Source organism: Geospiza fortis, unplaced genomic scaffold (genome assembly GCF_000277835.1).
Source record: "Geospiza fortis unplaced genomic scaffold, GeoFor_1.0 scaffold31, whole genome shotgun sequence".
Classification (NCBI taxonomy): Eukaryota; Metazoa; Chordata; class Aves; order Passeriformes; family Thraupidae; genus Geospiza; species Geospiza fortis.
In genome coordinates, this window is record NW_005054483.1 from 383,930 (window position 1) to 393,786 (window position 9,857).

Here is a 9,857-nt window from a genome sequence, read left to right on the forward strand (position 1 = left end):
GCTCGCGGGGAGGGCTTTGCAGAGCTCGGAGCTGCTCCTGCCGGCTGTGGGGCAGGCCCGGAGAGCGTGAAGGGGCTTGTGCTGGGCAATGAACGCGGCCGCCGTGCAGGAGAGGCGGGAACGAGGGAATGCGAGCGCTCCGCAATTGGGGCAGGGAAAGGAGCAGCCGGGGAGGAGGGAAGGGAGGAATGATGTGGTCTAAACCATTGACCAGCAGAACAATTTTTGCAGCAGCCCTCTGGATACAAACCGGGAGATCAAGGAGCGCTGTGCAAGGCGTGGACATTGTTGGGCAGGAGGAATCCTTGAAAAGATGATGATGAGCCCTCAAATCATGAAGAGACAGGCTGGACGACGCCAGCTTTACCTCCAAACCAATTTCCTGACAATTATCTCTTCCCTGGCACCCCCACTTGTCTCCAGGGCCCCTCAGTGTCTCCCTGGAACGGGCCTTGTTGCCACCTCTATCTTTGGGTGTTCCTTTGCCTAATAGAGAGAAAGAAATTCCAAAATTGAGAAGGATCCAGAAGATGTCCAGGAAAAAAAAAGATATCCCAGCTGTGTCGTGTCTCTAGGGCTGCGTTCGTGCATTCAGCAGGTTGTGAAAAGCAGCTCTTTGGGCTGGTTCATTGAGTGGCAGGAGTTAGAGAGCTCAGCCACTGCAGGGCTGGCAATTAGCTGCCGTGGAAGTGTTTTTGTGGAGTCAAATTTCCAGCACGAGGGGAAGAGAAAAGAGTTTGTAAAGCGAGCGGCCCCTCGGCGCGGGAGCCGGGCGGGCAGGGGGAGCTGCAGCTCCTGAGGGGAGGGAAGGATCGTTCCCAAACAAACCCCGCTGCCAGGGGAACACCCCCAAATCCTTCCCCCGCAGTGCCGGGGGCTCTCCTGCCCCGGGAGCTGTGCCGTGCTGCTCTCACCATTTTACACCCAGCATTTCACACCCGGCCTTTCCCTGCCTGACTTCTCCCACCGACAGAGCGGCCGAGCAGCTGGAAAAGCTGGAACGGGACTGGAAAGCCCCTGCAGCACCTGCACTTTCCCCCCTTTTCCCAACTCCTGGGGATGTGTGGCTCCTTTCCTTGAAGGGAAGAGTGTGATCCTGTCCTGAGGAGCCATGAGAGCCAACAGAGGAGGGAGAGACAGGACGGAGAAAGGGCAGGAGGGGAGATCCTGGCTGTGAGGAGCATGTGCTGCAGGGAGGAGAGCACGGGCTCTCAGGGGCACAGGGAGTGCCAGAGCCCCAGCCCGTACGGAATCACCATTCATTATTTCCAGCACGCACACAAGAACTTGCTGAAGGAGCCCGGGCTTCAAGCTGAGCGCGCCTCCCTCTTCGGGACGCTTTGATTTGGTTAATTAGACACAAAGTTCTTCTGTGCGGTGGGAGGCCGGCCCTGTGCGGAGGAGAGCAGCTACCCCGGCTTTACTAATGGGATCATTTGGTGTGTACACAGCTCCACCCGCACACCGCCCGCCCCGAGGCGGCTCCCACCGGCGAGGCACCGCCCCGCCGGCGCGGCTGGCCCCGCACCGCAGGCGCGGTTGCGGTGTCAGGTCTCCCTGCCTTTCCCCATTTTCCACCGTTTTTCACGTTTTTGCCCCATTTTTGCAGTTCTCAAGGAGGACGAGTCGGTGATCATTTCCCCATTTCCCCCCCATTTCCCCCATTTTTTCATCATTTTTCCTCATTTTCCCCTGTTTTTTACCATTTTCACCGTTTTTTCACCATTTTCCCCATTTTCTCTGGTTTTTTGCCCCAGTTCCCGAGGAGGACAAGTCACCGATCATTTCCCGTCTTTCCCCCCATTTCCTCCCCCCCATATTTCCCCCTTTTTTCCATTTTCCCCCATTTTTCACTGTTTTTCCCGTTTTTTCCCATTTTCCCCATTTTCTCTGTTTTTTGCCCCAGTTCCCGAGAAGGACAAGTCACCGATCATTTCTCCATCTTTCCCCCCATTTCCCCCCCTTTTCCCCCCCATATTTCCCCCTTTTACCCCATTTTTTTCACTGTTTTTTCCCATTTTCCCCGTTTTTTGCCCCAGTTCCCGAGGAGGACCAGTCACCAATCATTTCTCCATTTTCCCCATTTTTTTCCTACTTTTTTTTCTATTTTATAATTTCCCCATTTTTCCCCATTTTCCCCCATATTTTCCCCATTTATTCCCCATTTTTTCACCGTTTTCCCCCATTTTCCCGTTTTTTCACCATTTTTCCCATTTTCCCGTGTTTTTGCCCCAGTTCTCGAGGGACCATCCTCCCACTGCAGGAGGGCCTCATTTACATCGAAATACCCCCGCAACAATTTTCACTGTTTGACTGGCCAAACTTCCAAATTCCGCTATTTTTCCCCCTAAATTTGACCTTTGATTCAGTGCAGTGAAGAAAAAAAGGAAGTTTATTTTTTGACTTGAACATTTATAGTTTTTTAAGAGTGACAGCGGATCGGAGGGTGACAGTGCCACCTCTGCAATGACACTGGACAAACCAACAGTCCATCAACTTTCTCCTCCTCCATAAAGGAATGCAAGCAGTGAGTTATTTACAGGAAGTGAGAAAGGTCGCTAGAAGAATATCAACATCAGAAGGCTTAGAAAATCTTAAAAAAACCGGGGCGACAGTCAAGCCTGTGTTTTTTCAACCGCTTTCTCTGCATTGCTCTAAAAAGAACTTACAGGTTGTAAGCTCCCCCTCCGCAGTCTGCCTCGCTTAAACCCTCACTGTGTCACAGCCGAAATGTGCTACAAAGGGATCCAGGAATTCCCCGAGCCTTTGGCTCTCCCGGGATTGTTTCACAGGTGAGGAATGCGGCGTCTCCCGCCCGTCTGCCCCTGCGGGGCGGGCTGGCTGTGCCCGGGCTCTGCTCAGGGCACCGCGACACCCCCGCTGTCCCCCCAGCACATCCCGGCCGCTCCCTGGTGCTTCCCACGGGGAACCGGCCCCGAGGAGCCTCCGGAGCCTCTGGAGCTGCGGGAAAGCTTGGAGAGCCCCAGCAGAGCGTGCAGGGGCAGATCTGGGCGCTGCCGAGCTCTAGCCGAGCTGCAGTTGTTTGGGTTAGCAGCAAATTGCGCGGCGTGATCGCTCTGGGGAGCTGGGCAAACTATTCAAAGCAGCGCGAAGCGTCTGATGGATTCGCCAATATTTTTGTTTGTGGACAACCCCCCTAAAAAGGCAGAAGTGAACCCTCCAGTTCTTACCAATGTGTTGTTTGCTGCTCAAAATTACTCCGTGAATCATTTGTGACTGAGTGTATGCAGTCAGTGGTTTCTCGTGTCCTTTTATTTTGTTCTTTGAGCTCTAGCTAGTCCTAATTTGCTTGTGCCGAGTGGCTGATTTCAGCCCCCACCTTCACACAGCAGAGCACTCAGGTCAGAAGGAAATATGCCAGAACTACCTTTTTATCCTATACAGTTTTTAGAGTTGCAGCCAAAAAATAATAATAATAAAAAAACACCCCCCAAAAAAACCAAAACAAAAGAAAAAGACAAACAACAAAAAACAAAAACCCCAAACAAACTAAATCTCCGAAAAACCAGGCAAGTTGCTACCACTAAACAGAATTTTTCACGAGCAAATGGCGCATTTCCCGCGGGTCTGCCTCACCACCGCTCCCCAAGGGACAACAAAGGGCGGTGTCACAGGCAGGTGACATTCCCTGGTGGCACACAGCCCTGTGTCACCCCGGGTGCCACTCCCCTCACCCCATCCTCCTGTCCGCATCCTCGCTCCGCTACTTTTTTAGGCAAAATACACAAAGCGCCCGTGCTGCAGGAGGGAGAGGAGCGATGGGAGGAGGAGCAGCCCGCGGTGAGCGACTGCGGGAGCTGCAGATGGGGCTGCGAGGGGAGGGAGGCAGCGCCCAGAGCCCGTTTCAGCTTTCAAGTCCCGGGCTCCAGGATCTCTACATGCCATTTCTTGGATGTGGTTTGCCCGCAGGGCAATCGCAACAGCTGTGAAGTTTCAACACATGAACGATGTAGTTTTCAATAAATTTCACCAAGCAGAGGAAAGGATTTTAACTCGTTCATGCTAGACCACTTTTGGGCTGAAGGCTCTTCTGGACCCGAATCCTTTCAGGTCAGGAGTGTTTTCTGTTTGAGCCCCAGCACAGCTGAGCTACGCTGAGGTTTTCCCCAGCAGAAGAGGCTTCTCTCAGCCCTGCCCGTGGCTCCTGGGAGGTGCAGGAACATCCCTGCCTTTACCTGAGCCACTTGAACCCGCTCTGGTGGAGGAAGGTACCAAATGTGGATGCCCTCAGCTCCTGTGAGGAAAGGAGAGGCAGCAGAAAGACAATTTTCCAACTCTCCTTGTGGCAACTGCATCTTGGAAAGTTCCATTTCCTTTGTGCTCTCACATCAAGAAATGGGGTTTGTGCTCCTGGAGTCGTGTTCTCACCCCAGCTGAAGGCTGATACCATTCATTGTGACTGAAACAGGGGTCAAGAAACTCCAGAACACTTCAGGTGTCTCCTCAGATCAGGAGGACAATTCCTGTGAATCCACCTGCTGTACACAGGACAGGACAGCGAGCCTGGGTCCTGAGGTGAGAAGCCAGCACAGGTTTTTGGTGCATGTCCGGGGGATCTGAGCAGTGGGGCTGTGGCCTTTGCTGCCTCTCCTCGGGCTGGGATCTGTCAGACAGCCCAAAGCAGCAGAGAGCTCACAGCCCTGGCAGGAGATGTCGGTGCTGAGAGAGCCCTGGAGGGTCTCACACCTCTCCCTGCTTCCCCTGGCCTCACCTTCAGTGTCCAGGCGCAGGGCTGAGCATTTCCTCCTCATCCAAATGCCTGCCCAGAGGCCCTTCCCTCCTGCTCCTGCTCCTGCACTGCTGCTCCCTGGCCAGCCTGGTTCCCCCTCTCTCTGCAGACAGAGAGACAGACAGACAGACAGACAGCATCTATCTCCAGGAGCTGTCCCACAGCTCTGGAGGGCACTGGTGGAGTTTCCCTGTAGTGAAACAACACAGGACCAGCTACAAGCTCAAGGATGGGTCTGTAAAAGAAGCCAGTGGTATCTCCTTTTCACATGGAAAGCCAATAACCCCTGTAAATGCATGGGGCAGGGGTGCCCATGACCTTCAGGAAGCTCTTAGCACCAAGCCAGGAACTGCTCTGAGCTAGAACACTGCAGTGAGTGCCTCCCCACCTCTGGCCCTGCCCAAGCAAAGACACAGCTCATGTGGCACCCCCAGAGACCTTGGGGGTTCTGCAGCCTCTACACAACACTGCACAGACACCTGTGGTTTGGGGTCTTTTGTCCCAGCTCTCCAAAATGTTTCATGAGTTTTAGTCACCACATTGCTCTCCCCATCCTACTGAGGCTCCCCAGCCGTCAGCTTCCAACAGAAATTGCTCAAAACTAAATATCAGTTCCCACCTTCTCCTTCCTGTGAAAGAAGCCAGTGGTATCTCCTTTTCACATGGAAAGTCAATAACCCTGTAAATGCACAGGGCAGCCTGGTTGTGCACTCTGATTTCTCATGATTTCTGCCGAAACGCTTTCCCTTCAGTTGGAGTTTCTGCCAGAGCCATCCGTGGGCTCCTCCACAGGAACACTGCAAACATCCCCTGTAGCAACAGCCTGACCTTTGGAAAAATCAGTGATCTGAGCAAACCCCTCAGCTCTCTGGGAAGGCTGGGCACTCTGGGTGCTGCGCTGGGCTCATTCCCAGCCTTGTGCAAGCTCTCGTGGTGCCCTTTCCAGATGGATCTTCAGAGGGGTCTCTGGGTGCTCCCCTGGATCTGAGGTTGCCACAGGGAGTTTGTGACAATGCAGTCTCAGAGTTCAGCAACTGCAGCCCGAGAGAAAGCGGGGAAACACTTTGGGAATTGATCTCTGCCACTGTCCCACCCATTTATCCCAGTGACATTTGCCAGTGGCAGCGCAGTGTGTGTCGCACGGAGCATCCAGGCAGCGTGGAATGGCAGGACACGGCATCACTGCTGTGCAAAGCTACTGCTGGAGAGGCACTTCGCATCCCAGAGGAGCCAGGAGCGCACTCACACCAATAAAATCCACATTTCTGTGGTCTCTCTTCACGGACATCTCCTCTGGGCCGAATTTTCTTGCTCTCCTGTCTTTTCCACCTCCTGGGCCACATCCCCACTGCCTTCCCATGGGTTTATTTATTCAGAGCTCTGTGTCTGGCTGATTCTGCTCACCCAGCACCAAGGAGCCCGTGAGTGCAGCCTCCCACCCTGCCGGGGTGCGGGGAGCCCTGTCCTTGCTGCTGCTGCCCTGCCTTGCCAAGCCAGCCTGCACATCCTGGGGACAGACCCCTCTCCCCCTGAGCCTGCCCCAGGGGGCGATGCCAGAGCAGTGAGCAGGGGCAGGAGGGTCCCAGCGCTGGGTGAGAGGAGCGGGGCTGCTCCAGGGAAAGGAGTTCAGCAGCTGAGGAGGGGGGAGAGGGAGCCGAGGGGCTTGGCTGCTCTGAGCAGAAACGTGCGTGAAGAAAAGCCTCGACCCAACCCTGAATTCCACAGCTCGACTTCAGGGACAGGCAGAGGGAGAGAGGACAGGACGGGACAATTCCAGCAGCCCTGCGACTTGTTCATAAAAGCCTCCTCTCCCCAGCCCTGCCTGCCTCCTCCCCCATCGCCTCCACAGCTCACGCTGGGTTTTATTAACGCAGGTCCCCTCGGGCTAGAGGGAATCACGTCCCAGGAGACATTCCAGTCTCAGATCAGCTTCGGAAGGGATCAGAGGGAGCCAAGGCTGGGGGGCGTTTCACCGGGGCCGCTCCATTCGTGGGGAGCCGGCAGGTCGGGAGCGCTGCAAGACGGCGCCGGCAGCTCCTTATGGGAGCCCCCAGCCCCCTGTGCTGTGCCCGGTGCTGTGTCCCAGCCACCTGTGCTGTGTCACCTGCTCTGTGTCCCAGCCACTTGTGTTTTGTGTGATGCTTTGTGTCCCAGACACCTGTGCTGTGTCCAGTGCTATGTCTCAGCCACCCTTGCTGTGTCCCCTGCTCTGTGTCCCATCACCTGTGCTGTGTCCCATGCTGTGTGTCCCAGCCACTGGTGCTGTGTCCTGTGCTCTGTGTCCCAGCCACCCGTGCTTTGTGTGATGCTCTGTGTCCCAGTCACCTGTGCTGTGTGTCCCAGCCACCTGTCCTGTGTCCAGCCACTGGCTGCCAGCTCCTGGCCGGGCTCTGTTGGGTGCTGGTGCCCAGGTGGGCACAGGGAGCTCTGGGCAGGCAGGGTGGCCCGCGGCTCACTGAGCACACTGTTGGTGACCCACAGCCACAAGGAGGGCTCAGCCCGGGGCCAGCCCTGTCCTTGAGCCCCACCTCAGTGCCAGCCCCTTGCCACCACGGCCCCTGCAGCAGCCGGAGCAGCAGGGATTCCTGCCGCCAGGAATGGGAGCTGGCTCCCCGGCGTCTGGCTCCCCAGGTGAATTGCGGTGTGCCCTGAGCCTGCGCCAGGAAAATGCCAGCAGATGAAACTGCGGCTCAGGCCAAGAGACACGAAGATGGATGTGTTTTCCTCGCCGTGCTTATCTCGCAGGCAGCGCTTCCCAGGCGAGCCCGGCTGTGTTTGTGTGCGCTCGGCTCCTGGCACGGGGCAGGGATGAGCAGACACAAACACTGCGGGCGGTGAGTGGGGCTGGGGCCGGGCTGGGTCCAGAGCTGAGTCTAGGACTGAGCCCAGGGCCAAGTCCCAGGGCTGCCTGCAGCTGCTCTGGGGCTGCAGAGGGAGAAGGAGGAGGAAGAGCTGGAGGACCCCACAGCTGCTCAGGCACCGTGCAAGCTGCACTGTGAGCTGCCCTGCACTGTGAGCTGCCCTGCACTGTGAGCTGCACTGCACTATTGTCTTGGTTTGGAAAGACAGGAGTCTGCTCAGGAAGGCAGGAGCTTCCCCTGAAATGGAGAATGTAAACCCTCCCCACCCCTCCGAGTTGCTATAAATTTGAAATTAAGGGGCTCTCAGGCAAAAATTTGGGAGCAGGAAATAACAGTTCTTTAATAGGGAAAGGAAAAAAATAAAAGGATAAAATAAACAATGCGGTACACTAGAACAACACTGCCAGAGTCAGAACACAACCTGACACCCCGTGGGTCAGGGTGTTGGCAGCAGTGCCATAGGAATTGTGGCTCAGCCCTCCTGCAGTGTCAGGGGTGGTTCTGTTGGAGCAGGGGGATCTGCAGAGAAGGATGTATTCTTCCCGTGAAGATTCAGTGGAAGAGACAGCTGCTGCTCCTCTGGGAAATCCAGTGGAGAAGCTGAATCTCCAGATTATATCCAGGTAGGAATGCTTGGCTCCTCCCTCTGGGCTCACATCTCCCAATGGGATGCTGTAGTTCTTATCAGCCATGCAGGGACATTCAATAGTCTGTTATCAGCAGATGTCTCCTCAGAGGGAGGTATGAATGTGGTCACTCAGAGAGAGAGATAAGGCAAACTGCCCACTTGACAAAGATAATCTGCCATACAGATGGTAATAGAAAACATCTTGCCTTGCAATCTGGAACAGCTGTGAGCTGCCCTGCAGTGTGCGCTGTGCAGGGGACAGGCTGTGGCTGTCTCAGTGCTGCCCCAGGGACCCCTTCCCAGCCTGGAGCCCTGAGGAGTGCAGTGCACTTCTGCAAGGTGAGGAGCAGCAGGCTCCTGCCACCACGTCCCTCGTTCCAAGGTCAGGGGGGCAGCAGTGCCTGCCCAGCAGCCCTGCAGGCAGCCAGGGCCCTGCCCCACACGTGCCCCGTGGGTTCACAAGGGCATCAAGCTGATCCCAAACTCACCTGGCTCTGCACTGCTGGGTTCAACCCAGAATTAAGGTCAAAGAAAGGGGAAGGCAAAAGAAAACAGGTGTAAAATAAGTAGTAGGGAATCAAGCAAGAGTTTCTTCATAGTGAAGCTGACCTAGTTAAGTTGAAGTCCAGAGAACTTTGGTGTTTTCAAGGTTCACTGTTTCGATCCAGGACAGCCTCCACAATTCCAGCATTTCCATTTGAAAGATTATTAAAGAACCCAAAAGAGATTTGAAGCAAAGCACTTTGCTGAACAACCTACATTTTATTTTACATATTACTTTACCTTTCCACTTGTGAGTCCAGGCCCAAAGGCCAAGTTGCCACTGCACAGCCTTTTCTTGCCCTCTCCCCATGCCCACGTCTCGGGCTGCCAGCAGAGGGGGAGGACTGGGTAATTCAAAAAGTACTCCTGATCAATCATGTTGACATGGGCAGTTCACTGCACATCACCCCCAGCCTTGTTTGCACCCACCACCACCTGTACAAACACCCCCTTTGCCTGCCCAGGAGAAAAATGAGGTGCCAGGGCCAGAGAAAAGGGGAATCCCAAAAGCAAGAGGGGAGAACGAAGACTTGCCTGGTGGGGACGTGTCCTCATTTGTCACCCACTGAGCAGTGATGCTGGAGACATCAGCTCATGAGGTTATCTCCTACAGAGAGAGCAGGAAAGACATCAGAGAAATCAAAGGAGTTTGGCTCCTGGAGCCTCTTCCAGCTGCTCAGGGAAATGCCCAGGGGGTGTAAAGCTCTGTGCTGACTTTGCAGGGGACCTCAAGCCAGGTCCCCAGGCACACAGAATACAGCTGTGAAAGTCACACCAGGGAGGTGACAGGAAACAAAGGACTTTAGACAGACAGGCTTAATCCATTTAAATTCAGTTTCTCTCTCAGTTCCCTCCCCTTTCCCCTTGGCTCTCATCAGAAGCTCTTCCCCCACCTCCCCTCAGTCCCAAGTGCCTTGCAGCAGTGTCACACCCAAGTGGCCCATGGGTTGAGGGAGTTATTCCACCTCTTTGTTGCTCACAATGAATCAAACCTGCTGTTCTCTTCCCCTGGCACAGCCCCTTTCCCCCTAACACCTGCTGGGTGTAGAGTGAGGTTATCCCCAGCTGCTGGTTC

The 9,857-nt window shown here is 55.0% G+C and overlaps 1 protein-coding gene across 1 annotated transcript in view; it reads left to right on the top strand.

Moving 5' to 3' along the window:
* Nucleotides 1-9,857, top strand: part of MMP11 (matrix metallopeptidase 11) — a 32,077-nt gene that overhangs the window by 955 nt on the left and 21,265 nt on the right.